This window comes from Mustelus asterias, chromosome 20 (assembly GCF_964213995.1).
Source record: "Mustelus asterias chromosome 20, sMusAst1.hap1.1, whole genome shotgun sequence".
In the NCBI taxonomy this organism is placed as follows: Eukaryota; Metazoa; Chordata; class Chondrichthyes; order Carcharhiniformes; family Triakidae; genus Mustelus; species Mustelus asterias.
The window spans coordinates 29463078-29489617 of record NC_135820.1 but is presented as its reverse complement, the minus strand read 5'-3'; the positions used below and the strand labels follow the sequence as shown (position 1 = coordinate 29489617).

Here is a 26540-nt window from a genome sequence, read left to right as displayed (position 1 = left end):
GACCTTTTGCAAACTTTGACAATTATATTTTTTTGATCAACATAAGCAGCCGGTCCACCATGGGGCCTGACTCCACAGACCTCGCATGCTCCTTCTGAAACATTGGGAACAGAATATTCTCCTCTTTTGTCCTTTTTCATTCCATTGTCCTTTTATGATTCTTGTCATTTCATTTGTTTTCATCTATTTACACTTGGTTGTTTTGCTCCTTCTCCTTGCGCCCAATTCTGACCATATGACTTACAACTTTAGGTAGCTGGTCAGTGCAGCCCCTACATGCATTGCTGTAACATTATAGCAGTACTGTCCCTCTGATTGCTACTAAGAGGCACTGAAAGTTAAACTTGCAGCTACATTGCTTGGAAAGAGCTCAGCACACATGGGACAATTGGATTCAGAAGTGAGTGCCCTTTCGATTTGCTAGGGATTAACATCTATCACTGGAATATCAAAAGTGCTACAATGACCTTGATGTCCGATTGTCCACTCTATGTTCCTATCATCAAGAACTTGCTGAATTTAAACTGTAGCCTCTTGATTAAAAACATTTCAGAAATGGACAAGCAAAATCAATATCTGGATTTGATTTTACTGTGTATGTGTGCTGAAGTATTTAAGCCAATTCTATAACTTACTGAATCAATGATTGCAAACGACTGCAAGCACCAAGGATTGGGACAGACAGATAAGAAAATGAGCTGAACAAAACAAGATCATTTCGGAATCAATATAAACATCAATCCCTCTGAAAATGTAAGGAATAAAGCACCTGGTTTACGTTAAGCATGGCCTTGTTACTTTAGAAAGGAACACTGCAATAGAAGAAATATTTTCATTTTCTCAATCCTCAGCCAATTTTTGGCAGTGGGCAGGAAAGCAGCTTTTGAAGCCGCTGGTGCCAATGATAGCTTGCTCTGCTGTGTTGTCAGGATGTGGAGATGCCGGCGTTGGACTGGGGTAAACACAGTAAGAAGTTTAACAACACCAGGTTAACCTGGTGTTGTTAAACTTCTTACTGTGTTGTCAGGAACATAGTGCAAAAAGCGTAACAGGGTGGGTTCTATAACAGAGCCCATCCCACCAGCAACTCAGTATTTTAAAGGTCAGGGTACCATTTTTAATGGCCACCATGGTGCACTGAAGTTAAAATAAAACACCTCAGGCCTATAGTCTGTCCATCTAACCCCTCCCACTACTGACCCTTGATAATGCCCCCTGGCACTAGCCCCTGACATTGCACTGCCCAGAGTCTCTCTCCTTCTCCCCCATCCATCCTTTCCCACAAAATAAAACCCAATGAACTGATTTGTTGTGTTCTCCTTAAATTGTCCTTCAAATTTTAAATTTGGCAAGGAGATCTACATGTGCATCAGTTTGATTAATTATAAATCATTATGTCATTCCCAACCAACCATGGCTGACCTTTACCAGCATGAGAATTCATTAGCAAACCCTTAATAGATGCCTATAACCTACACACTCTGACAACACAGCATGGAAGGTGCATTCAAAATGGTCTGGAAAACTGTGCCACCTATTGTGTGTGTGAGAGGAAAGGTGATGCCAGAGAGAAAGAGACAGAAACAGACTATCTTTTAATGAACATAGCTGAGAAAAAAAGCTATAGTGCACTGTACAGGTTAATTGAAGGTTGATTGAAGGTAAACAAAAAAATGATTGTTTCATAAAATATCTTTAGTTCTAATTGTTAGTATATAAACTGACTTTCAACTTTCATTTGCATAGCACCTTTAATATCATAAATCCTCCCCAGGTCCTTCACAGGATTGATTATCAAACTGAATTTGATACTAAGCCACATAATTAGATATTAGGCTACTTGATGAAAAGCATGGTCCAAGTGATCGACCATGAGGAGTATCTCAAAAGAGGAGAGACAAGTTCCAAGGTTCAATGTGTGAACTGTAGTGTTTAGGATCTTGGCAGCTGAAAACATGACCACGAGTGGTAAACTATATACTTATAGGTTTGTGAAAAGTTGGGGGCGATTCTTCAATACTGCTGTGCTACTTTTTTAGTGCAGCATGCCGGGAAATTTCAGCGGGGCTGGATTAGCATGATCCACGCTGGGTGTCTAGCCCCAAGTATGTCTCCCAGCACCGGATTTCTGGCGCCGTTAGTTCCGCGTCAGAAATAGGCGTGGTGCTGCATTAGACAATTTAAATATAATTAGCGGGCCAGGGGCCGAAGTCTCAGGGTCCACTAGCCTCTCCCCCGCCCCACTCTATTTCACTCCAGTGGGGTCGACAGCAGCTTTCCACTTTTGGGGAGCAAGTGGCCCAACCCCTCTGGAGTAAAGCGGGGGGGGGCTCCCCCAGAGGGTCAGGCAATGAGGGGGGTTAGCTGCCCCCTGGGCATTGGCACCTTGGCAGTGCCAGCCTGGCCCCTGGCACTGCCCAAGAGACAAAGTGCCAATGCCCAGGGCACCATGGCACTGTCCATCAGGCATACGGCAGTACTAAGGGGACGGGGCCTAATGGGATGCAGCCTGATCAGGGTGGGGCCTCTGTGGGCAATCAGTGGGGGGGGTGGGGGGGGGGTGGGGGGGGGGGGGGGGGTCCCACTGCAATTCTGCATACAGATAGAGAGCAGAGGGAGAGAGGCCAGTGTGTTCAGGGTTGGAGTGAGGGGGTGGGGGGGTCGAGGGGTGGTGTTACACGGGAGATCGGGGCTGTGGGGGGAGGGCAGTGATCGAGCCGGGGGTTGGGCGGGGGGGGGGGGGGGGGGGGGGGGGCGCTGAGCCCCGACATGCTTTCGGGGCCAGGAGTCAAGCTGGCCAGCAATCGGGAAGCCGGCAGACTGGGGCCACGACGCATGTGCCGATCTTGGCACTGACAAATCAGCGTAGGTGCAGTGGCCCACTCAGCGCCATGCTGCTGGCCTCTCCAGTGGGGATAGGCCCCACTCCCTGATTTTTCACGGAATTCATGCTAGTGCACTCTGCATTGCACAGAGTGCGGGGGATTCATTTTAGAACTCCCACTAAAAAACCCGTGTGATTTACTCCAATTTTCATGTGAATTAGACACTGAGAATTTTTTGGGGAGAATTGTCCTGTTGTATTTAGTAAGCATTTGAATACCTAATATGGTGATGCAATTGTGTCAAGCAGCATCATCACTTCACCATTCTGCAATATTGTGCTGAGAAAATGAAACAATGGGGCGAATTTTCCCAATTCTCCAACCACAGGAATCGTAGCAGGCAAGGGGTGGACTATGGAAAGGTCCGTTGACCTCATGTGGGATTTTCCGCTTTCAGGGCGAGGGCTGCATTTGGCCAGTATTTCACACTGCACTTTGACACATATACTTATTTCTGTTTTTTAAGAATGTATTTATTTACAGGATGTGAGCATTGCTGCCTCAACCAGCATTTATTGTCCATCTCTAATTGTCTATGAGACGATGGTGGTAAGCTGCCTTCTTGAACCACTGCCATGCTGTTAGTGGGAGAGTTCCAGGGTTTTGATCCCTGACAATGAAGGAACTGCAATACGGTTCCAAGTCAGGGTGGTGAATGACTTGGAGGGCAACTTGGAGTTGGTGGTGTTACCCATGTATCTGCTGCCCTTGCCTTTCTAGGTGGTAGAAGACATGGGGTTGGAAGGTGCCATTGAAGGAGGTGGGAACGATCTCAATACCCTTATATGCTTTACACTTACGGAATGACATTCCCTGAATATTTGTAGTGAAACCACAGGGTGGCTAATGCTGAGTTTCAAAGTAAAACATAGGGGAGACTCAGGCATCGGAAATGTCTGATATGCCAAGTATACTCAATCATTTATGCTGATCACAAGAAACTTCTAAAACCGTCTCCTGCTCATGATGATAGCTGTGAATCCACACGATAGTGCAGATCAGAAGAATTTCTAAATGTATTCCAGCTCTGCAGGTACTGGGGTCAGTTAGCACAGTTGGTTAAATCTTTGCGATATAGAATGACTCAATGGCACAATAGGTTCAATCACCATACCAGCTCTGGTCATTCAAGAAGGGCTGCCACCTTGTCTTGCCCCCACACTTGAGGAATAGACATTTGTCTCTCAGTAATGGAGAAAAATGCCTATGGTCCTTTATGGCTAATTTCTCATTACTGCAGGTTCTGCAAATCTGCGCTGAAAATGTTCAGAGCAATAGAAAGCAAGTTTATATTTCTGATCATTTGTGGTAATACTTTCAAATGACTTTTTGTTTCTCCTCACTGAAACCCATAATCTATATCTATCCTGTATCGATGACAATTTTTATGGCTTCAGACTAATTTACATTAAAAATTGAAAAGCTCCAATTATTGAAATTTCTTAACAATCTAATTGATGGTTTGATGGATTCAAACTTCACAAACAAAAGGGGTTATAAAGATCTAGGTTCGGCACTTCCCTTGAGCTCTGATTAATTATGCTTACTTCTAATCTGATATGACGGTTTTTATGTTCTATTGCATACAAATAAGATTGTTGAGACATTTCGTCATAACTTGCCACTTCAGTGAACTTTGGGCCACTTTGGTGATGAAACTAGACAGTGGAGCTCAGGACTCAGACTTTTAATGAAAAAAACCCAGCAGTTTCTAAAGATCATTTGGTGTATAACAGGAGACTCATTGTATACCACCCATTTGGCACTCACTCCCATGATGGATTTTACCCTCACAGTGTGTCTCCCACACTGTGTAGAAGGCCATATATTGATGCAATACTCCAAAGCCTATAAATGATACCTGAAAGCTTTGCTGAGCTTATTAACAAATAGCTTTTGGCATTCCATTCTTCTACATATTGGTACCCAATAGGGACTGCATTTTTACCTTCCCTGTTGTGAACCAATCCAACTTTTAATTATAGATTGTGTTACTAGCAGAGTGTTTTTATTTAGATAAAGGTAAGTCTTCTCATATTGAAACTTTAGAAGCAGCTTTACTGCAAATCAATCACAATGTATAAGACATTGAGTAATACAACCGCCGAACGAACATCTCACCTACATTACAGAAATTATTTTGCAGTTACCCTTTAATCTTGCATTTGATAGACAGTTAAATTAGCTTTTTTCTATTCTGAAGTGCTTGTTTTTTTGGTCTCTGTGGGCTGCCATGTCGTTTTGAAGTAAAGCATTAATTTTCCTGAGTGCTGTGGGAGCACCGTGATGCATTATGGGGAATTCATAGCTCTGTGCTATTTAAACGAGTAATTTAGTTCACAAAAAAAGTCATCTTCAAAGTTTAAACATATCTATTACCAGGCGAAAGGCATTAAACTAAAATGGCCCTTACAACATAACAGGATATTGATGACTGCGGGCAGGAACAAAGGAAAACAGAACAGCTTTTGCAGAGATGTATTTTAAAAGCATTGCATTCATATGGAGATAAATGCTGGGCTCCTGTCTGAAGGCAGATTTCTGCCTCAGATCAAAGTCAGAATTGGCACCGCCTGTGACTAAAGTGCATTTTCACCTCTCATGCTGCCTTTGGCATAGTCAGCCTCACCATCCTCTTTCAAAGCCTCTCTATGGTGCAGCTCATTAGGACCAGCCTTGTACTATTCGGATATAAACAAAGCATCTCCAGCAACAACTTCCCCTCTTTTACTCTGCCATAGATCATTGCCTCTATCGTCTTCCCTCATCATCTTCTTTTCCTAATCTACATCCTGCACTTTGGCAATAACTCTCGAAGAAAAAGCCAAAGCATCCAATATGAAAGTTGGAGTCTATGCTGGAAGTGTAACATCTGCCATATCAATAAAGGCAAAAACAACCAAACACGTGTCCAGGATTCAATCTGAAAGAGGAGTTAGGCCTAATTATAACTTCCTTTGAAAATGCGGTCTGTTAATTGAAAGTGGGGTCTACCTGAAGCCTAACCAGTGGTCCTACAATCAGTGTTTCAGCCATGGGGCATGATTCCACATGATGATATAAGTCCATCTCTCCGATGTCATTACTTGTCAAACCTCAAGTCTTGGATGAGCTGCAATTATCTCTGTTAAATGTCTGTCTTCACTATCTCCATATTTGGAATGCTTCACTTTAATTCCATCCCACTTCATGGCCATTTGTCTCAGATTCAACCAGACTGTTCACAGCTTGAGCAATTTATTCCACTCCGACATCCTCCGTCACAAAGACCAACCAGTCTCTGCTCCATCATCACTCCACCGACATGAGCCCTACCTTAGCTCACCTGCTGAAGACCTCATCCATTAATTTCTGTTGCAGTTGTTAGACTCAACTATTCCACTGTTTTCCCAGCTGACTTCTTATCACCCATGTTCTGTAAAGTCAAAATGGGATATCTCCTCTCTCAATTCATGCAAAACTCTGGTACTCTCTTCCCAGTTCCTGCTGGCACTCTCCTCTATCACCACACACCAAGCCCAGGCTCCAATTCAGACATTACCTTTGTGTCATTGCTGGAGTAGGGGGCTGAGTAACATCACAAGAAAATCTCTCAATGTAGTGATGATCTCATTCACAGGGGTCATTGGTTTTCAGCCTCTTTCAGTACAAAAATTCTAGAACAGGCAGATCCCAAGTGGCACCAATTTTTCTTTGGCACATATTAAGCAGACATTCAGTTGAAGGCAGTTAGCATGATAGCATTTGCCTTATGCAAAGGATTGTGAAAATCCTTGGACTGTCTAGGCTGATCATTGATGCCAGTGGCACCAGTTTACATGGAGCAAATCTGCTGGGGGCCCTGTTCAATAGCCCAGGGGTCGAATAGTCATAACATTCCCTCTGAGCAAAGTCTTTGGCCGAGAGACTCTGTGCAAATACACTCATTTGAAGGGAACTGTATAATGAACACAAGAATTAGGAGCAGGAGTTGGTGGCACAGTGATTAGCACTGCTGCCTAACAGCAAGGAGTCTAACAACACCAGGTTAAAGTCCAACAGGTTTATTTGGTAGCAAACGCCACTAGCTTTCGGAGCGCTGCTCCTTCGTCAGGTGAGTGGGAGATCTGCTCATAAACATCAAACAGGGCATAAGCAGATCTCCCACTCACCTGATGAAGGAGCAGCGCTCCGAAAGCTAGTGGCATTTGCTACCAAATAAACCTGTTGGACTTTAACCTGGTGTTGTTAGACTCTTTACTGTGTTTACCCCAGCCCAAAGCCGGCATCTCCACATCATGCCTAACAGCGCCAGGGACCCGGGTTCAATTCCCAGCTTGGGTCACTATCTGTGTGGGGTATGCATGTTCTTCCTGTGTCTGCTAGGGTTTCTTCCGGGTGCTCCTGATTCCTCCCACAGTCGGAAGACATGCTGGTTAGATGCATTGGCCATGTTAAGTTCTACCTCAGTGCACCCGAACAGGCGCCGGAGTGTGGCGACTAGAGGATTTTCACAGTAACTTCATAGCAGTATTAATGTAAGCCTACTTGTGACTAATAAACTTTTACTTTCCAGCCTGCTCCACTATTCAATGTGATCATGGCCGATCTGATTATGGCCGCAACTGCACTTTCCTGCCTGCCCCCCATTACTCCTGACTCCGTCATCAAATGTCTATCTGACTCTGCCTTGAATATATTCAAAGTATGGTTCACATCATGATCGTTACCCCATTTCAAGATGTTACCACATTTCAAGATTCACTCTGAGCCATGCTGCCACTCAAAGCATTAAATGCAAGGTTTTATTTCAGTTGTTAAATATGTCCAACAGGCTCTATGTATAGCCACCCACAACTGCCCAGAATTAAAACTAAGCACTGTTATTCTCAAACAGCAGATAATGAGCTGACTTTTCATGGAAATTGGCAAAGACTGATAATGGACAGGAAAAGAGGAGTTTTCCATTGTATAGTCCTGCACTGAGGAAAAAAACAGCAATGGGCGGTTCCATGACATATCACTGGTGGGGCAGGCTCTGATTCACCCAGCCCACCAACAACTTGGAAGATCAGGGCACCATTTTTAAAGGCCACCTCAGTGCTAAGGAGTTCACCCTGGAACCATCCCCCTCCTCCACTGGATCCCCAGCCACTCCACTGCCCAGGCATTGCTTCTCTCCCCGCTTACTGACGCATTCATCTGAACTCCCTGGGTGGTCTGCTTGCCAGGTGCGTGCCTTGGGAGATCAGTTTGGTTTTACGCCGTTCTGCTATCATGCCGCTGTAGATGGTTTCCTGATCGAGGTGTGGGGAAAGCAATCACGCTGCCACATATTTACATCAGTGTAAAATGCAATTTGGCTGTTTGGTGAGATTTTCTACTCCCATTGCCGAAACTATTCTCTCTGGTGTGGAAGTCCAGAACAAAGAGCAAATTCTTAAACTTAAAGCCAATGTACTTAGCAGCAAAACCAGGAAACAAATAAATAGAAATCTGGAATTCTTTCTCTGAAACAGTTGTGGATTCTGGGACAATTGGAGCTGTTACCTCCAATTGAGATTGGCAGATTTTGTGAGTGAAGCTAGAATATCCAGAGACATGTAAAAAAGCGAAAATGTAATTCAGGACAGAATGATGAACTGCCCTGAATTTTTTAGGAGCATCCCAGATTTCAGGTCCCATGTCCCAGATGGTCTGAAACTGGGATGCTGTAGGGTGCGATTAACTAATTTTGCGCATGTGTCGCTAGGCTCTCCTCACAACGGCTTATGCACAAGTTATTGCAGACTCCTCAACACCATCACCTTCCTTTTTTTAAAAATTCCTTCACAGGGACGTGGACGTTGCTGACAAGGCTAGTATTTGTTGCCCAGCCCTAATTACCCTGGAACAGAATAGCTTGCTAGGCCATTTCAGAGGGCAGTTAAGAGTCAACCACATTACTGTGGTCTAGATTCTGTATGTAGGCCAGACTAGGCAAGGATGGCAGATCTCCTTCCGTCAAGGACATTGGTGAATCAGATGGGTTTTTTATGACAATCGACAATGGTTTCAGGATCACCATTACTGAGACTGACTTTGTATTCCAGATTTATTAATTGAATTTAAATTTCATCAACTGCTGTGGTGGGATATGAAACTTTGTTCCCCAGAGCATTAGCATGGCCCTCTGGATTATTAATCCAGTGACATTACCCCTATGCCACCGCCTGCTCCTGCTATCAAAACCAGAATGAAGCCATAAACCCACCCCATTCCCCTTCCCGCTAGTTCCCTCCAGCCTCTCATACAGCACCCCAGCAATCCCTTTCATTGTGCCCTTCCCCACCCCCGCCTCAGCTCAAGAGATTGACCAGCATCCACCCCTTCCCTGCTGGTTTCCATACTCCCGTCTAATTTATCCCCTGGTTGAGGAACAGATCTATCGAATGGTGGGCAGCACTGGTTTGAGGGCTTGAATGGTTTCTTTCTGTTCCAAACATTCCGAGGGTTCAGGTGGCATTGCAAACCATTATTCCCTCCACCGTGCCCCACCACCCCTCAGTTAGTGTGCTGGTTGGGCCTCATCCCAACCATCCACCACCTAAACCTGGGTTCAATTCCCGGTTTGGGTCACTGTCTGTGTGGAGTTTGCACATTCTCCTCGTGTCTGCGTGGGTTTCCTCCGGGTGCTCCGGTTTCCTCCCACAGTCCAAAGATGTGCGGGTTAGGTTGATTGGCCATGCTAAAATTGCCGCTTAGTGTCCTGAGATGCGTAGGTTAGAGGGATTAGAGGGTAAATATGTAGGGTTATGGAAGTAGGGCCTGGGTGGGATTGTGGTCGGTGCAGACTCGATGGGCCGAATGGCCTCTTTCTGCACTGTAGGATTTCTATGATTCTATGAAACCATTCAATTAGATTCCAGCCGGTAACTCACTCCTAAATACTCACTGCATAACACCTGAACAACTGCTGCATTCATTTTACCACATCCTACTGCAACTTATTCCAGAAAAAGTTGACATTTCTCTCCTTGTAAAGGCAACAAATTATATACTTATAAATGTCAAGTATACAGTGAATTTTTCTGTTTTTTGATCACCAGAAAAAGGAGGTTATTGCTGGAAGACAGAATATTTTCTATTTCGACACCACACACTTCAGATAAAGAATAATACCATAGTATCTCAACAGTGCAGAAGGAAGCCATTCGACCCATTGAGGCTGCGTCAAGTCTTCAAAAGAGCATCTTGACCAGGCCCACTCCCCCTGCCCTATTCATGTAATCCTACACACTACCATGGCTAATCCACCTAACCTACACATCTTTAGGCCGCGGGAGGAAACCCACGCAGCCTCCATTTTGAGTCTTCCAACTTTGAGGCCGGAATTTTGAGTCTTCCAACTTTGAGGCCGGAATTTAACCACCCTGCCTGCCACAGGAATCGGAGCGGGCATGAGGTGGACAACAGAAAGGTCCGTTGACCTCGGTGGGATTTTATGGTTTTGGGTCAAGCAAGACCATAAAATCCCGCCCATAACTTGCTGTGAGTCCTCTGGTCACCGCACACCAGTGCCTGTTCGGGTACGCTGAGGGAGAATTTAGAAAAAGAAAGCCTTACATGGTGGCACAGTGGTTAGCACTGCTGCCTCACAGTGCCAGGAACCAGGTTCAATTCCAGCCTCAGGTCACTGTTTGTGTGGAGTTTGCACATTCCCCCCGTGCCTGCATGGGTTTCCTCCGGGTGCTCCAGTTTCCTCCCACAGTCCAAAGATGTGCGGGTTAGGTTGATTGGCCATGCTAAATTGACCCTAATGTCAGGGGATTAGTAGAGTAAATATGTGGGTTTGCGAGAATAGGGCCTGGGTGGGATTGTGGTCGGTGCGAGCTTGATGAGCTGAATGGCCTCCTTCTGCACTGTATGAATGGCAATGAAATTGCTATTCTCTAATCAATTCTACTTCTCTCTTTTTCCAGCTTATTTGTAAATTTAATTAATTAACTATAATAATATAAATATTTAACTAAGGGAGGACAGGATATAAGATATCAAAATGGGGGCTGCATTACACTTGCTCACCAATTCCAGTTATCCCCCACCTCTAACCCCATTTACCTCAATTGAATCACAGAATTGTCATGCGCCGAAGGCCCATAATTTTTGCACCTGCTCTCCGAATGAACAGCTCACCAGCAGCAGTTCCCATATTTCCTTTTGAAGGGTTGAGTTGAACCTGTCTCCACCATTCTTTCAGGCAAACTATTCCAGACTCTAACCCTTCACTGTGAAAAAATTTCTCTTCACATCACTTTTCATTCTTCTCCTCTCAACCTTCATTCCCCTAAGGAAAGCAGTCCTAACTTCTCCAGTCTATCATAATAGAACAAAGAACAAAGAAAATTACAGCACTGGAACAGGCCCTTCGGCCCTCCAAGCCTGCACCAACCATGCTGCCCGACTTAACTAAAACCCCCTACCCTTCTGAGGACCATATCCCTCTATTCCCATCCTATTCATGTATTTGTCAAGACGCCCCTTAAAAGTCACTACTGCATCTGCTTCCACTACCTCCGCCGGCAGCGAGTTCCAGGCACCCACCACCCTCTGTGTAAAAAATCTGCTTCATACATCTTTAAACCTTAAACCTGTGCCCCTAATAATTGACTCATTCACCCTCGGAAAAAGCTTCTGACTATCCACTCTGTCCATGTCTCTCATAATCTTGTAGAATTCTATCAGGTCGCCCCTCAACCTCTGTCATTCCAGTGAGAACAAACCAAGTTCCTCCAACTTCTCCTCATAGCTAATGCCTTCCATACCAGGCAACATCCTGGTAAATCTTTTCTGTACCCTCTCCAAAGCCTCCACATCCTTGCGGCCTAAGGTACTATAAAGCTGCAACATGACTTGCCAATTTTTAAACTCAATGCCCCAGCCGATGAAGGCAAGCATGCCATATGCTTTCTTGACTACCTTCTCTACCTGCATTGCCACTTTCAGTGACCTGTGTACCTGAACACCCAGATCCCTCTGCCTATCAGTACTCTTAAGGGTTCTGCCATTTACTGTATATTTCCTAATCTGTACTACATCTTCCAAAATGCATTACCTCACATTTGTCCGGATTAAACTCCATCTGTTATCTCTCCGCCCAAGTCTCCAACCGATCTATATCCTGCTATATCCTATGATGGTCCTCATCGCTATCTGCAAATCCACCTATCTTTGTGTCATCCACAAACTTAATAATCAAACCAGTTACATTTTCCTCCAAATCATTTATATACATTACAAACAGCAAAGGTCCCAGCACTGATCTCTGAGGAACGCCACTTGTCACAGCCCTCCATTCAGAAATGCACTCTTTCATTGCTACCCTCTGTCTTCTCTGACCGAGCCAGTTTTGTATCCATCTTGTCAGCTCACCTCTGATCCCATGCGACTTCACCTTCTGCACCAGTCTGCCCTGAGAGACCTTGTCGAAGGCCTCACTGAAGTTCATGTAGACAACATCCACTGCCCTCATCAATCATCTTTGTCACTTGCCCGAAAACTTGATCAAGTTATTGAGACATGACCTCCCCTTCACGAAACCATGTTGCCTCTCTCTAATACGTCCACTTATTTCCAAGTGAGAATAAATCCTGTCTCGAAGAATCCTCTCCAATAATTTCCCAATCACTGATGTAAGGCTCACTGACATGTAATTACCTGGATTATTCTTGCTACCCTTCTTAAACAAAGGAACAACATTGGCTATTCTCCAATCCCCTGGGACCTCCCCTGTAAGAAGTCTAACAACACCTGGTGTTGTTAGACTTCTTACTGTGTTTACCCCAGTCCAACGCTGGCATCTCCACATCATGACCTCCCCTGTAGCCAGTGACAATACAAAGATTTCTTTTAAGGCCCCAACAATTTCCTCTCTTGTCTCTCTCAGTATTCTGGGGTATATCCCAGGGGACTTGTCTACCTTAATGTTTCTCAAGAACCCTAATACCTCTTCCTTTTTGATCTCAACATGACTCAAACCATCTACACACCCTTTCCTGGACTCATCATCCACCAAGTCCTTCTCTTTGGTGAATACTGACGCAAAGTACTCATTTAATACTTCGCCCATTTCCTCTGGCTCCACGCATAGATTCCCTCCCTTGTCCTTCAGTGGGCCAACCCTCTCCCTGGCTACCCTCTTGCTCTTTCTCTATGGACAAAAAGCCTTGGGATTTTCCTTAATCCTGCTGGCCAATGCTTTTTCGTGACCCCTTTTAGCCCTCCTTACTCCTAGCTGAAGTTTCTTTCTATTTTCCTTGTATTCCACACTTGCTTCATGTGTTCCCAGCCTCCTAGCTTTGACAAATGCTTCCTTTTTCTCTTTGACTAGGCTCACAATATCTCTCGTTATCCAAAGTTCCCAAAACTTGCCATACTTATCCTTCATCCTTACAGGAATGTGCCGGTCCTGAATCCCTATCAACTTACACTTGAAAGCCTCCCACATGCCAGATGTTGATTTGCCCTCAAACATCTGCCCCCAACCTACATTCTTCAGTTCCTGCCTAATATTGTCGTAATTAGCCTTCCCCTAGTTTAGCACCTTAACTTGAGGACTACATTTATCTTTATCCATTAGTACCTTAAAGCTTACTGAATTGTGGTCACTGTTCCCTAACTGCTCCCCTATTGAAACATTGACCACCTGGCCGGGCTCATTCCCCAATACCAGGTCCAGTATGGCCCCTTCCTTAGTTGGACCATCTACATACTGCTTCAAGAAGTCCTCCTGGATGCTACTTACAAACTCTGCCCCATCTACGCCCCTAGCACTAAGTGAGTCCCAGTCAATATAGTGGAAGTTAAAATCTCCCACCACAACAACCCTGTTACTTTTACATCTTGCCAAAATCTGCCTACATATCTGTTCCTCTATCTCCTGCTGGCAGTTGGGCGGCCTATAGTAAACCCTTTCTATTCCTGAGCTCTACCCATATTGCCTTGCTCTCTGAACCCTCCAAGGTGTCCTCCGCAGTACAGCTGTGATGTTCTCCTTAACCAGTAGTGCAACTTTCCCAGCCCTTTTACATCCCCCTCTATCCCACCTGAAACATCGGTATCCTGGAATGTTAAGCTGCCAATCCTGTCCTTCCCTTAACCAAGTCTCTGCAATGGCAACAACATCATAGTTCCTATTACTAATCCAAGCTCTAAGTTCATCTGCCTTATCTGTTACACTTCCCGCATTGAAGCAAATGCACTTCAGTCCACCAGACCCTCTTTGATTAGCAACCTCACCCTGCCTGATGTTTCTCTGAGTCTTACTGGCCCTACTCTCTGGTTCCCCTTCAGCTAATTCACCTTTGCTTTGGTTCCCACCCCCCTGCCAAACTAGTTTAAATCCTCCCGTGTGACACTAGCAACCTCCCAGCCAGAGTATTTATGCCCTTCTAGTTTTGATGCAACCCGTCCTTCTTGTACAGGTCCCACCTGCCCCGGAAGAGACCCCAATGGTCCAGATATCTGAAACCCTCCCTCCTACACCAGCTGTTTAGCCACGTGTTGAGCTGCACTATCTTCCTATTCCGAGCCTCACTAGCACGTGGCACAGGGAGTAATCCTGAGATTACAACTCCAGAGGTCCTGCTTTTAACTTTCTGCTTAACTCCCTAAATTGCTACTGCAGGACCTCATCACTCTACCTACCTATGTCGTTAATACCAATATGTACCACAACCTCTGGCTGTTCACACTCTCCCTTCAGAGTGCTTTCTGCCCGTTCAGAGAAATCCTGGACCCTGGCACCAGGGAGGCAACAGACCATCTTGGAGTCTCTTTCACATCCACAGAAGCTCCTAACTGCACCCTGAACTATCGAGTCCTCTATAACTATTGCTCTCGTACTCTTTGTCCCTCCCTGCTTAACAATGGAGCCAGCTTTGGAGGTTGCTGCTGTTATCCCTTGATAGGCCATCTCCCCCAACAGTATCCAAAACGATATACTTGTTAGAGAGGGGGATGAACACAGGGGATTCCTGCACTGACTGCCTGCTCCTTCTAGCGGTCACCCATCTATCTGCCTGCACCTTGGGTGTGACCACATCTCCAAAGCTCCTATCTATGACGCTTTCCGCCACCTTCATGCTCCTAAGTGCATCCAACTGCTACTCCAACCTATCCATGCGGTCTGTAAGGAGCTGCAGTAGGGTGCAATTCCTGCAGACGTAGTCGTCCGAGATGCTGGAAGTATCACAGATCTCCCACATCTCACAAGTGCAGCACTTAACCCCACTGACCACATTTCAAGCACCAATTAAATTATTTAAGAAAATTTATAAAATTCTTACCTTCGCGTTTACCGTCTCAAAGTGGCCTTTTTCTTTAGTCAGAGGAGGAGGGAGGGAGGGAAACACTAATGTAGTGTTTTGGGCTTATCGCTCCTTGACACCAGATCTTCCGCTTCCCACTTCTTAGTAGATGTTGCTGGTCCAACGTCCCCCAGAATGCACCAGTGAAGTCCCTCAGCCACCTCTACCAGTGGCCGTAACTCAAAACCAGAACAAAGAACAAAGAACAATACAGCACAGGAACAGGCCCTTCGGCCCTCCAAGCCCACGCCGCTCCCCGGTCCAGGATTGAATCCTGAATCCAGGATCCCCGCCCAATTTTCCAGCCTATCTACATCCTAATATCCTATCCACCGAGCTGTCCCTCACAGCTACGATGCTTTGTTCATCACAACCTATTAACTCACCCCCACCCCCCCATTCCAGACCATGTGATCTCCAGGGAGAGGCAAAAACCCAGAGTGAAAACCCCAGGGCCAATATGGGGAAAAAAAATCTGGGAAATTCCTCTCCGACCCCCTGAGGCGATCGAAACGAGTCCAGGAGATCACACTGGCCCTGATCAGAAAATACTTCCCAACCCTATTCATTTCCACTTCTGCTTTACGAACACCATCTGAATTCCCTGCCCCCGAGACAGGTTCCCAACTATCCGCAGTCTCGCTCTGTACTGGCACCAGCAAGATGATCATAGAATGAAGCCTTGAAACGAGAAACAAAGAACAATTAGCCCGCGCCGCTCCCTGGTCCAAACTAGACCACTCTTTTGTATCCCTCCATTCCCACTCCGTTCATATAGCTGTCTAGATAAGTCTTAAACGTTCCCAGTGTGTCCGCCTCCACCACCTTGCCCGGCAACACATTCCAGGCCCCCACGACCCTCTGTGTAAAATATGTCCTTCTGATATCTGTGTTAAACCTCCCCCCCTTCACCTTGAACCTATGACCCCTCGTGAACGTCACCACCGACCCGGGGAAAAGCTTCCCACCGTTCACCCTATCTATGCCTTTCATAATTTTATACACCTCTATTAAGTCTCCCCTCATCCTCCGTCTTTCCAAGGAGAACAACCCCAGTTTCCCCAATCTCTCCTCATAACCAAGCCCCTCCATACCAGGCAACATCCTGGTAAACCTCCTCTGTACTCTCTCCAAAGCCTCCACATCCTTCTGGTAGTGTGGCGACCAGAACTGGACGCAGTATTCCAAATGCGGCCGAACCAACGTTCTATACATCTGCAACATCAGACCCCAACTTTTATACTCTATGCCCCGTCCTATAAAGGCAATCATGCCATATGCCTTCTTCACCACCTTCTCCACCTGTGACGTCACCTTCAAAGATCTGTGGACTTGCACACCCAGGTCCCTCTGCGTCTCTACACCCTTTATGTTTCTTCCATTTATCGTGTAGCTCCTCCCTACATTATTCCCACCAAAATGCATCACTTCGCATTTATCAGGATTGAACTCCATCTGCCATTTCGTTGCCCAAATTTCCAGCCTATCTATATCCTTCTGTAGCCTCTGACAATGTTCCTCACTATCTGCAAGTCCTGCCAGTTTTGTGTCGTCCGCAAACTTACTGATCACCCCAGTTACTCCTTCTTCCAGATCATTTATATAAATCACAAACAGCAGAGGTCCCAATACAGAGCCCTGCGGAACACCACTAGTCACAGGCCTCCAGCCGGAAAAAGACCCTTCCACTACCACCCTCTGTCTTCTATGACCAAGCCAGTTCTCCACCCATCTAGCCACCTCCCCCTTTATCCCATGAGATCCAACCTTTTTCACTAGCCTACCATGAGGGACCTTGTCAAACGCTTTACTAAAGTCCATATAGACAACATCCACGGCCCTTCCTTCGTCAACCATTCTGGTCACTTCTTCAAAAAACACCACCAGGTTAGTGTTTATCACTGGAGGTATTCTTTTGCTTCCCACTTCTCCGTAGATGTTGCTGGTCCAACTTCTCCCAGAATGCACCAGTGAAGTCCCTCAGCTGCTCCAGCTATGAGGCCAAACTAGGGATCGACACAAATTCAACAGAGCATTCCTGCTCTTGTACTCCATACCCCTATTAATAAAGTGCAGTAAACCATCGGCTTTATTAACTGCTCACTTAACCTGTTCTTCCACCTTCAATGATTTATGTACATATACACTTGAGTCTCTCTCCTGCTCTAACCACTTTTGCATGTTATCTCCATGTTCTTTCTACCAAAATGAATCACCTCATGCTTCTTTGCATTGAACTTCAACTGCTACGTTTCTGCTCACTCCGCCAACTTGTCTATCTCCTTTTGAAATTCTACGCTATCCTCCTCACAGTTCGCAATTCTTTCAAGCTTTGTATCATCCACAAACTTTGAAATTGTGCCCTGTACACCAAGGTCTAAGTCATTAATATATATCAGAAAAAACAAGGGTCCCAACACCAATCCTTGGGGAACTCCACTATAAACCTTCCTCTAGCAGATAAAATAACAACTACCAGAAGGATGTGGAGGCTTTGGAGAGGGTACAGAAAATATTTACCAGGATGTTGCCTGGTATGGAGGGCATTAGCTATGAGGAGAGGTTGGAGAAACTTGGTTTGTTCTCACTGGAGCAACGGAGGTTGAGGGGAGACCTGATAGAAGTCTACAAGATTATGAGAGACATGGACAGAGTGTATAGTCAGAAGCTTTTTCCCAGGGTGGAAGAGTCAATTACTAGGGGGCATAGGTTTAAGGTGCGAGGGGCAAGTTTTAAAAGAGATGTACGAGGCAGATTTTCTACACAGAGAGTGATGGGTGCCTGGAACTCATTGCCGGGGGAGGTAGTGGAAGCGGATACGGTAGTGACTTTTAAGGGGCGTCTTGACAAGTACATGAATGAAATGGGAATAGACGGATATGGTCCCCGGAAGCGTAGGGGGTTTTAGTTAAGTCGGGCAGCATGGTCGGTGCAGGCTTGGAGGGCCGAAGGGCCGATTCCTGTGCTGTAATTTTCTTTGTTCTTTGTTGTTCTAAACACTACTATCTTCTGTCATTCAATCAATTTCATATCCATGTTGCTACTGTCCCATTCATTCAATGCACTCTTTGTTATCTCTTCAGAAACTCCAGCAAATTAGTAAAATATGATTTTCCCTGAAGAAATCAATGCTGGCTTTCCTTAATTATTACACATTTCTTCATGCGACTATTCATTTTGTCCCAAATTATAGTTTCCCCACCACCTAAGTTAAAGGCTGAATATAACTTTGGCTCCTCAATATAACCAAGATTGCCAGGTGTTTGGAAATTTTCTTCATCATCAATTAAGAGTGATCTCAATTTTTTGTCCATGCTTCTAATCGTCCTCTGAGAACTAATCTAGTTTAATGCACAGAAACAATATTAATATTCTTGTCTGTCTAGATAAGCACCAATTAAAGGTGAAAATGCATGTTTGCTCATGCCTGCGTGACAGTCCACCATGCACTAATCTTCCCATGATTAATATTAATAACATTAACACAGTAGTGTCAATAAATCAGGGGAGAGAAATGACCTGGCATGGAACACAGTGATATTATGAAGAAAAACAATTCCAGTCTAAGCCAGTGATGGGTAATATGGGCTGATGTTTGGGCTGCATGAGTGGCCCTCCTTCATCTCAATGGGCCGCAAGATTGAAATCAGGCTCATTTACTAACTATGACCCCATGAATAAGATAAATACATTTAATACATGTCAAATATTCCACAACAAGTTTTAGAAAATGCTTAGTCATTTAAATATTAATCAAACTATAATCAACGTCAAATGATAAAAACAAAAGGAATATTTACATTTTGGATGCAGAGGGAGCACACAACTCTCAGTCAATGTTATGTGCAGTCAGCATGAGCCTCACTTCACTTTCCCTTGCTTTATGCGTGTATCACTTCAGTTATAAATGGGGGTTGGTTTAGCTCAATTGGCTGGACAGCTGATGACTGATACAGAGTGATGCCAACAGCATGGATTCAATTCCTATACCGGCTGAGATTATTCATGAAGGTCCCACCTTCTCAACCTCGCCTCAAAGGGGAGAGCAGCCTATGGTCATCCGGGACTATGATGACCTTTACCGATTAGGAAAAAAACTACACGGACAGAAATCAGCCCAATGGTCAGCAACCTTTCTTGTGGGTTGCAGTCAGAACCCAGATAGGCTGCAGGTTGTCCATCACTGGTCTGGGGAATGAATCATGAAGCTTTGCAGATGTTTTGGAGAGAGAGAAGAAAGAGCAATGGGATGGAGCAATGGAAGGTCAGAATGCTCTGAGGTTGTCACCATGGGGGAATAACAGACAACCCAGTTCCAACCTACCAAGGAGTATCACAACCCGCCAGGAAGGCCTTGGACATATTGTGAAACCTCCTGATACTGGGCCTGCAAAGCGAGAAATGTCAGCCATTCCTCCAGTGGCAGTAAAGCAGAGAAGATAGGGTGTATGCACTCATGAAGGTTTTGGTTGAGCAAATAAAGGAAAAAAAACCTATTTCCACTGGCAGAAAATGCAGCACCCAGACGACAAGGGTTCATGGCCACTTTCAAAAAGAACCAGTGGCGAGTTTACCCAGCTCTTTGCTCTGATCCAGAATGCACTGTCCTGAACAATGATAGAAGCCAATTCAATGGTACCTTTCAAAAGGGAAGAGCAAAAATTCTGCAGGACTGTGGGGAAAGGGCTGGAATGCAGGAGTAATTGGAAATGTCTTTTAAATAGGTAACACAGACGTGATGGGCGGAATAGCCTCTTTTTGTGTTGTATCATTCAATACTTCTATGATCCTTCCTCGCTGAAGGATGAACAGGGATCAGCAGCCCTTGGTTCATCAATGCAGAACCAAAAGTCACAAATACCTCGTTTCACAGTGTATTCTCACGGACTGTTTGAGACCTTGTTGCACAGATTTGAAATGCCAGATGTGTGTGTGTGAATAATTGTTGCCAGTTTTCAATAATTCTCAGTGGCTGCTTTGCTGGTTATCCTTCCTTGGCCCGCTCCACTAATTCTCAATTATCTTCACCACTTCCCTTTGTACTACAATTGCAGCAAGCTGTTGCATCAATTTAGGTTAAATAGATTAGGCTACACAATGCAGCCATGGGGCATACTGTTTACTTGGCAGCTTTCATGAGATCAGACACTTGTCTTTCCACCCCAGAGTTTCCACCAGTTTCTCCAGATACAAAGCCAGCATGATGGCCTCCCATGCCAGCTTGACACTGAGGTTATTGGCAGGCTCCATCGCTACACAATGAAGCTCACACAGAAAACAGGTGTACTGGCCAACAGTTAAGAGGAGTTTTTATCCAGTTGAGCAGCAGGTGCTTTTATCTCCTCAGCTGGATAGTAATTTTAAGGCACTTGTGCTTGAGAGAGCTCACAAAGTAGTGGTTGGTTCACATCTGCTTGCTGAGAATAATGTTGCCTCCTCATTCAGCTTGCCACTTCAGTTGTTGGTACTGCTGCCTCACAGGGCCAGGGACCCAAGTTCAATTCCGGCGATGGGTGACTGTCTGTGTTGAGTTTGCACATTCTCCCTGTATCTGCGTGGGTTTCCTCCGGGTGCTCCAGTTTCCTCTCACAGTCCAAAGATGTGCAGGTTAGGTGGATTGGCTACGGTAAATGTGCAGGGCGACAAGGAGAGGACACAGGGGAGGGCATGGGTGGGATACACTTTTGGAGAACCGATGTAGACTCGATGGGCTGGATGGCCCCTTTCTGCACTGTACGGATTCTATACAAATCAGAGGCACTTTTTTTCTCCTGTAGGTGCAATTCCAAGGGAGCTCTCACTGGACAAACTAATTTCACATCTAACGAACAGAAAAGGCCCATCCAATCTAAACTCTTGCTCCCGAATCACGGAATTGTTGTGGTGCAGAAGGTGGCAGGTTCACAGTTCCCTAAAAGTGGCAATACAAGTGGCAAAGATGATTAAGAAGGCATATGGCATGCTTGCCTTCATCAGTCAGGACATTGAGTGCAAGAATTATGTTGAAAATTATGTTGCAGCGATATAAAACTGGTTAGGCCACATTTGGAGTATTGCACGCAGAACTGTTCACCACACTACTAGAAGGACATGGAAGCTTTGGAGAGTGTGTAAAGATTGGGTGGCACGGTGGCACAATGGTTAGCACTGCTGTCTCACAACACCAGGGACCCAGGTTCGATTCCCGGCTTGGGTCACTGTCTGTGCAGAGACTGTATTTTCTCCCTGTGTCTGCGTGGGTTTCCTCTGGCTGCTCTGGTTTACTCTCTCAATCCAAAGATGTGCAGGTTAGGTGCATTGGCCATGCTAAATTCTCCCTCAGTCTACCCGAACAGGTGCCAGAGTGTGGTGAGTAGGGGATTTTCACAGTAAGTTCATTACAATGTTAATGTAAGCCTACTTGTGACTAATAAATAAACTTTTACTTTGAACTTTAACTTTAAAGAAGGTTCACCAGAACGTTGCCTGGTCTCAAGGGTATTGGCTATGAGGAGTGGTTGAATGAACTAGGATTATTTTCACTGGAAAGGCGGAGGCTGAGGGGTGACCTGATAGAGATCTACAAAGTTATGAGAGGCATAGACAGGACGGATAGTCAGAGGTTTTTTCCAAGGGTGGATGGGTGAGAAGGGGAAAGTTTAAGGGAGATGTGCAGAGGAGGTTTTTCATGCAGTGAATGGTGGGTGCCTGGAACACACAGCCAAAGGAGGTGGTGGAAGCAGGCACATTAACAACATTTAAGAGGCCTCTGGAAGGGTACATGAATAGGGAGGGAATACAGGGATATGCACCGAGTAAGAACAAGGTTTTCTCTTCAGTTTAGTTAGGGTATCATGATCGGCACAAGCTTGGAGGGCTTAAAGGCCTATTCCTGCGCTGTACTTTTCTTTGTTCTTTGTGGCCATATAGCCCATCATGTCCACACTTTCTCTCCAAATGAGCATCATGACTTAGTGCCATTCCCCTGTCTTTTCCCCATACTCTTGCACATTGTTTCTATTCAAGTAATCGTCTAATGCCCTCTTGAATGCTTTGAATGAACCTGATTGATCCAGAGGTGAATGGCTATTGTCTAAGTAACTGCTTCATCCAGTTCCCTCTGAAAGTCACACTTTTGGATCAGAACATGCATAACATTTGCAACTAGTGTGACAAACCCGGCACCAGATATCTAATACAGTGTGACATCTACCATTTGTAAATCAGCCGCCGTATCGCATTATTTATTTGATTTTTATCAAGGTGTCGCATTCCAGGATTTTTGACCACTTTTCCATTGAAAAGATTTTAAAAAAGCAAGTGACCTTTAATGTTGGATATTTGACACAGAAGGGCCATCAGTGCTGCTCTTTACCGAATGCTTTCTCAGCACTACAGGTACCATTTGGAGTGTAAAATAGCTGCCATACCACGCACACAAACATCTAGTGCGCAAAATCAAATTCACTCTTTCCAGAGTGCCACAGGCAGACTGTGCACCTAGCTTTGCTCTGACTACATGCAAGTGACTCTTTGGATGTCGCACCTAAATTCAGAGATGTTCCGCAACTGTAAAGTGTTCCATTCCCCGAATGTGCTGGTAGTCTGAGACCATGCTTAGCACGTTAGGTGGATGAATGTCAGCCTCCTGGCAGCAGTCATCATGCCTTTATTTTACATCAGTCTGCTGTATCCACCAATGTTCGAGTTACACTGCGGGCGGTTACTGGGTGACGAGGTCTATCTACTGAGCACCTCGTTCATGACTGGTTTTCAACTCAAGTATAAGTAGATAACGTACTTATAGATCCATGCTTCCACATAAAATTCCATCAAGCAGACCACCAGGGTTCTTTTGTAAACGTTTCCATTGCCTGGACCACTCAGGAGTCCTGAATGACTCATTTGAGTGGATGACATGACTTACTGTGATTGCCACATCCTGCATAACTTTGTTAGTTAACTGTAGTAACCAGGTCTATGGAGAGCAGCTGAAGAGGAGAAGGAAGAAGAAGTTCACCACCACTTTCAGTTGGGATCTCCGTGATGATTTCATCCACTTATCACTCTTGTACATTCACTTAATGTCAGTCTTCTATATACAGTGTTACTCCAGTGGCTGCAGCATGACTGGCTGAATGCTGTTGAATTTCAGTGGAGGAGATGGCAGACAACCTTTCATGCAGACCTCAAGCACCCAGAAGGCCGAGCTTTGAATTAAACCATCTCTAATTTCTCTGCATTGAACTTCATCTGCCATCAGCCATCCATTCCACTTGTCTGTATCTTTTGAAGTTCTATACAATCTTTCTCACGATTCACAAAGGTTCCAAGTTTTGTAACATCTGCAAATTTTGAAATTGCTCCTTGTACACCAAGGTCTACATTATTAATATATATCAGGAGAAGCAAGGGTCCCAATACCAACCCCTGGGGAAATCCACTACGGACCTTCCTCCAGCCCAAGAAACTCCCATTACTCATTCCTCCTTGGTTCCTTGGTTCCTGTCACTCAGCCAATTTGATATCCATATTGCTACTGTTCCTTTTATACCATGATCTAAAACTTTTCTCACAAATTTCTTGTCCAGTATTGAATGCCATTTTAAAATCCATGCACATCACATCAATAGCATTACCCTCATCAACCCTCTTTGTTACCTCTTCCAAAAATTTCAGCAAGTTAGTTAAACATGATTTTCCCCAAAGATATCCAAGCTGATCCACTTTAAATAACTTACATTTGTCCATCTGATTATGACTTCTGTTCAGAATTATAATTTTTTAGAAGATTCTGCATCATCTAACTGGTCTGTTGCTGGGCTTACCTTTGCAACCTTTTATGAACAAGAGCATAATGTTTGCAATCTCCAGTCCTTTGGCACCTGCTCTTACTCGAAGGAAGACTGAAAAATTATGGCCAGCATCTTCGCAATTCCATTCTCACTTTCCTCATCCAGTCCCAGTGCTTTGTCAACTTTAAGTACAGACAAGCTATCCAATACCACTCATATGAAGCGGCAGTGCAAGTGGAGCACATGCAAGGTGCTCTGGCAGGGGAGGATTACTCTCCTCCATTGGGAGGGGGAATTCCCTTTATGTGTGGTGGGGGAAAGAGGGGAGAGCCCCGATACCTGCAAGGTGCAGGGGGGAGGGAGGAGTGTCCCATGTTAACGTGGTGATGGGGGGCATTGCTCTGTTGCTTGGTGGGGTGGTGTGCCGGTCTCTGTGGGTGGGGGGGATCCTTCAATCTACCCTTGAGATCGGGATGCTGTAATGACTTCAATCAGGCCATTGAAGTTGGCCTATTGAAATATGAACTCTCTGATTAAAGAGTCAATTGATGGGCCAATCAGGGAGTCTTTTCCTTGTATTTAACCGGGAGTGTCTGGCACTCCTGAAGGTAGACTGCTGACTGATAGCACTTTGTGTACTGCTGTTGGAATTGTAAATAAACGGATTTTGATGAAGGGACTTCTGCCTCCAAAGACTTATTACAGATGCCCTTTAACAATAGTGCCCTGATCTGGTAATCCCAGCCATGTTGATGTGTTTAGGCCCCACCCCTCCAACTTGCCAGCATTTTGAAATTGCACAGAATGCTGTTCAACAGGTGATTAAAAGTGTTTGTGAAGCCAGTGAGTTTCACACAGCTTTTCTTCCCTGATACAACACACCGGTGTAATTTTGGGAAAATTGCGTCCCTGTATCCAGGAATATTTAACACCCAGTCCTGCCCTTCCTTTAGCCAGGTCTCGATTATTGCCACAACATCATGTTCCCACGATGCAATCTGTGCAAGATTGTAACTCCCCAATCTTATATCCCACACTCCATGCATTCACATGCATAAAATGTGACACCATGGCTGGGATTCTCCCAAAACAAAACTAAGTGCCCAACAGGTGGGAAAATGGGAGTATTTCCCAACCGTTTTTTTTGGCGTACTTACCAGAATGAATCTCCCATACTCAGTGCAATGCAGAGTGCCTCAGTGTGATTCACTCTGAAAAGTGGTGGGCAGGGCTTATTCTGGCCCGAGGAGTCGGCAGCATCGTGCTGTCAGTGCGGACATCGACACATGCGCATTGCCGCCCCATTGCCGGCCTCCCGAACCCCTGATTGCTGGCCTCCTGACACCCCACCCCCCCCCAAATCGCTGGCCTTTCTGATCTCCCCCCCACCCTCCCAGGCCAGCCCTGACCTCTGCTGCTCGCCCTTCAACCAAGTCAGCCCCAATCTCCATTCCACCCCCCCCCTCACCTGATGGCCAGACCCTCCCCCTCTCACCACATGGCCAGCCCCGCTCGCTCTCATCCATCCCTCCACCATCGATCCCACTTGCAGAGTGGCAGCGGGCCCCCCAAATAGGTCCCAACCCCCAGTATGCCTTGCCTCCTTAGCACTGTCAAGGTTCCCAATGGGCAGTTCCAGGTTGCCCCTTGGGCAGTGCCAGCCTGGGACCCTGGCACTGCCCAAGGGGAATCCCCATTGCCCCAACCTCAATGGCCTCTGTCCTCCCCACTATAGGGGAGTTTCACCCCCCTATAGTGGGGAGCAGTTGTAAACCCCGCTGGTGAAAACCACTTCCGGCAGGGATGGGGTGAGGCTAGCGGGCCCAGAGAATACCATCCGAGGCTTGCCAAACATATGGAAATGTCAATTTCAATGACATTTCCATATGATAATCAGCTCCGCACCAATTTCCAGCACGGAGCTAATTGCACTTTTTTAAAAAAGTGCTTGGGAGACAAGCAAAATGCCTCCCACTAGCTCTCCCCAGCCCACTGCACTGCCCAAGCTAGGAGAATTCCAACCTATTACTTTCATGGTTGAGTTCACAATTGTGATCATTAGTTCGGTCATCATTTCCATACTGGAAAGTATGAGCTCCAAGCTCTGCACAAACACCCTTCAGCACTGCATCCAGGTTCTTAAGTCTATACTGCTAACAGTGTCCTGCATGTCTACCTGCTCCTGTTGCCTTTGCCTTGTCAAAAGGGCCTGATTCTCCCCCCCCCCCCCACCCTTGCACCCCCTTCCCCCCTCCCCTCCCAATCAACCCGACTATGAATAGAAGACCTCTCTGCTCCTGTAGACCTCCTGCACCAAGGTCTTCAAATGTGGCAGTGGAAAACATTGGAGCACGCAATCTGCAATTTTGTGCCATTCAAGTGTCCTTCCCAGGTCAACATCACTTGTGCTAAATGAAGCGCAGGCTGGTTCTAAGTAGCACAGCCTAGCTAGAACTCATGCTAAACTCTCATGAGCATAACTGATGTGCAACTTACAGATTACAGCTGGCTGCCTGCAGCAATGATGGATGAAGTTTGTGTGCTGCCAGCATCGG

General features: G+C 45.6%; 1 protein-coding gene across 1 annotated transcript in view; it reads left to right on the top strand.

Moving 5' to 3' along the window:
* Positions 1 to 26540, top strand: part of cdh22 (cadherin 22) — a 767168-nt gene that overhangs the window by 305026 nt on the left and 435602 nt on the right. The window lies entirely within an intron of this gene.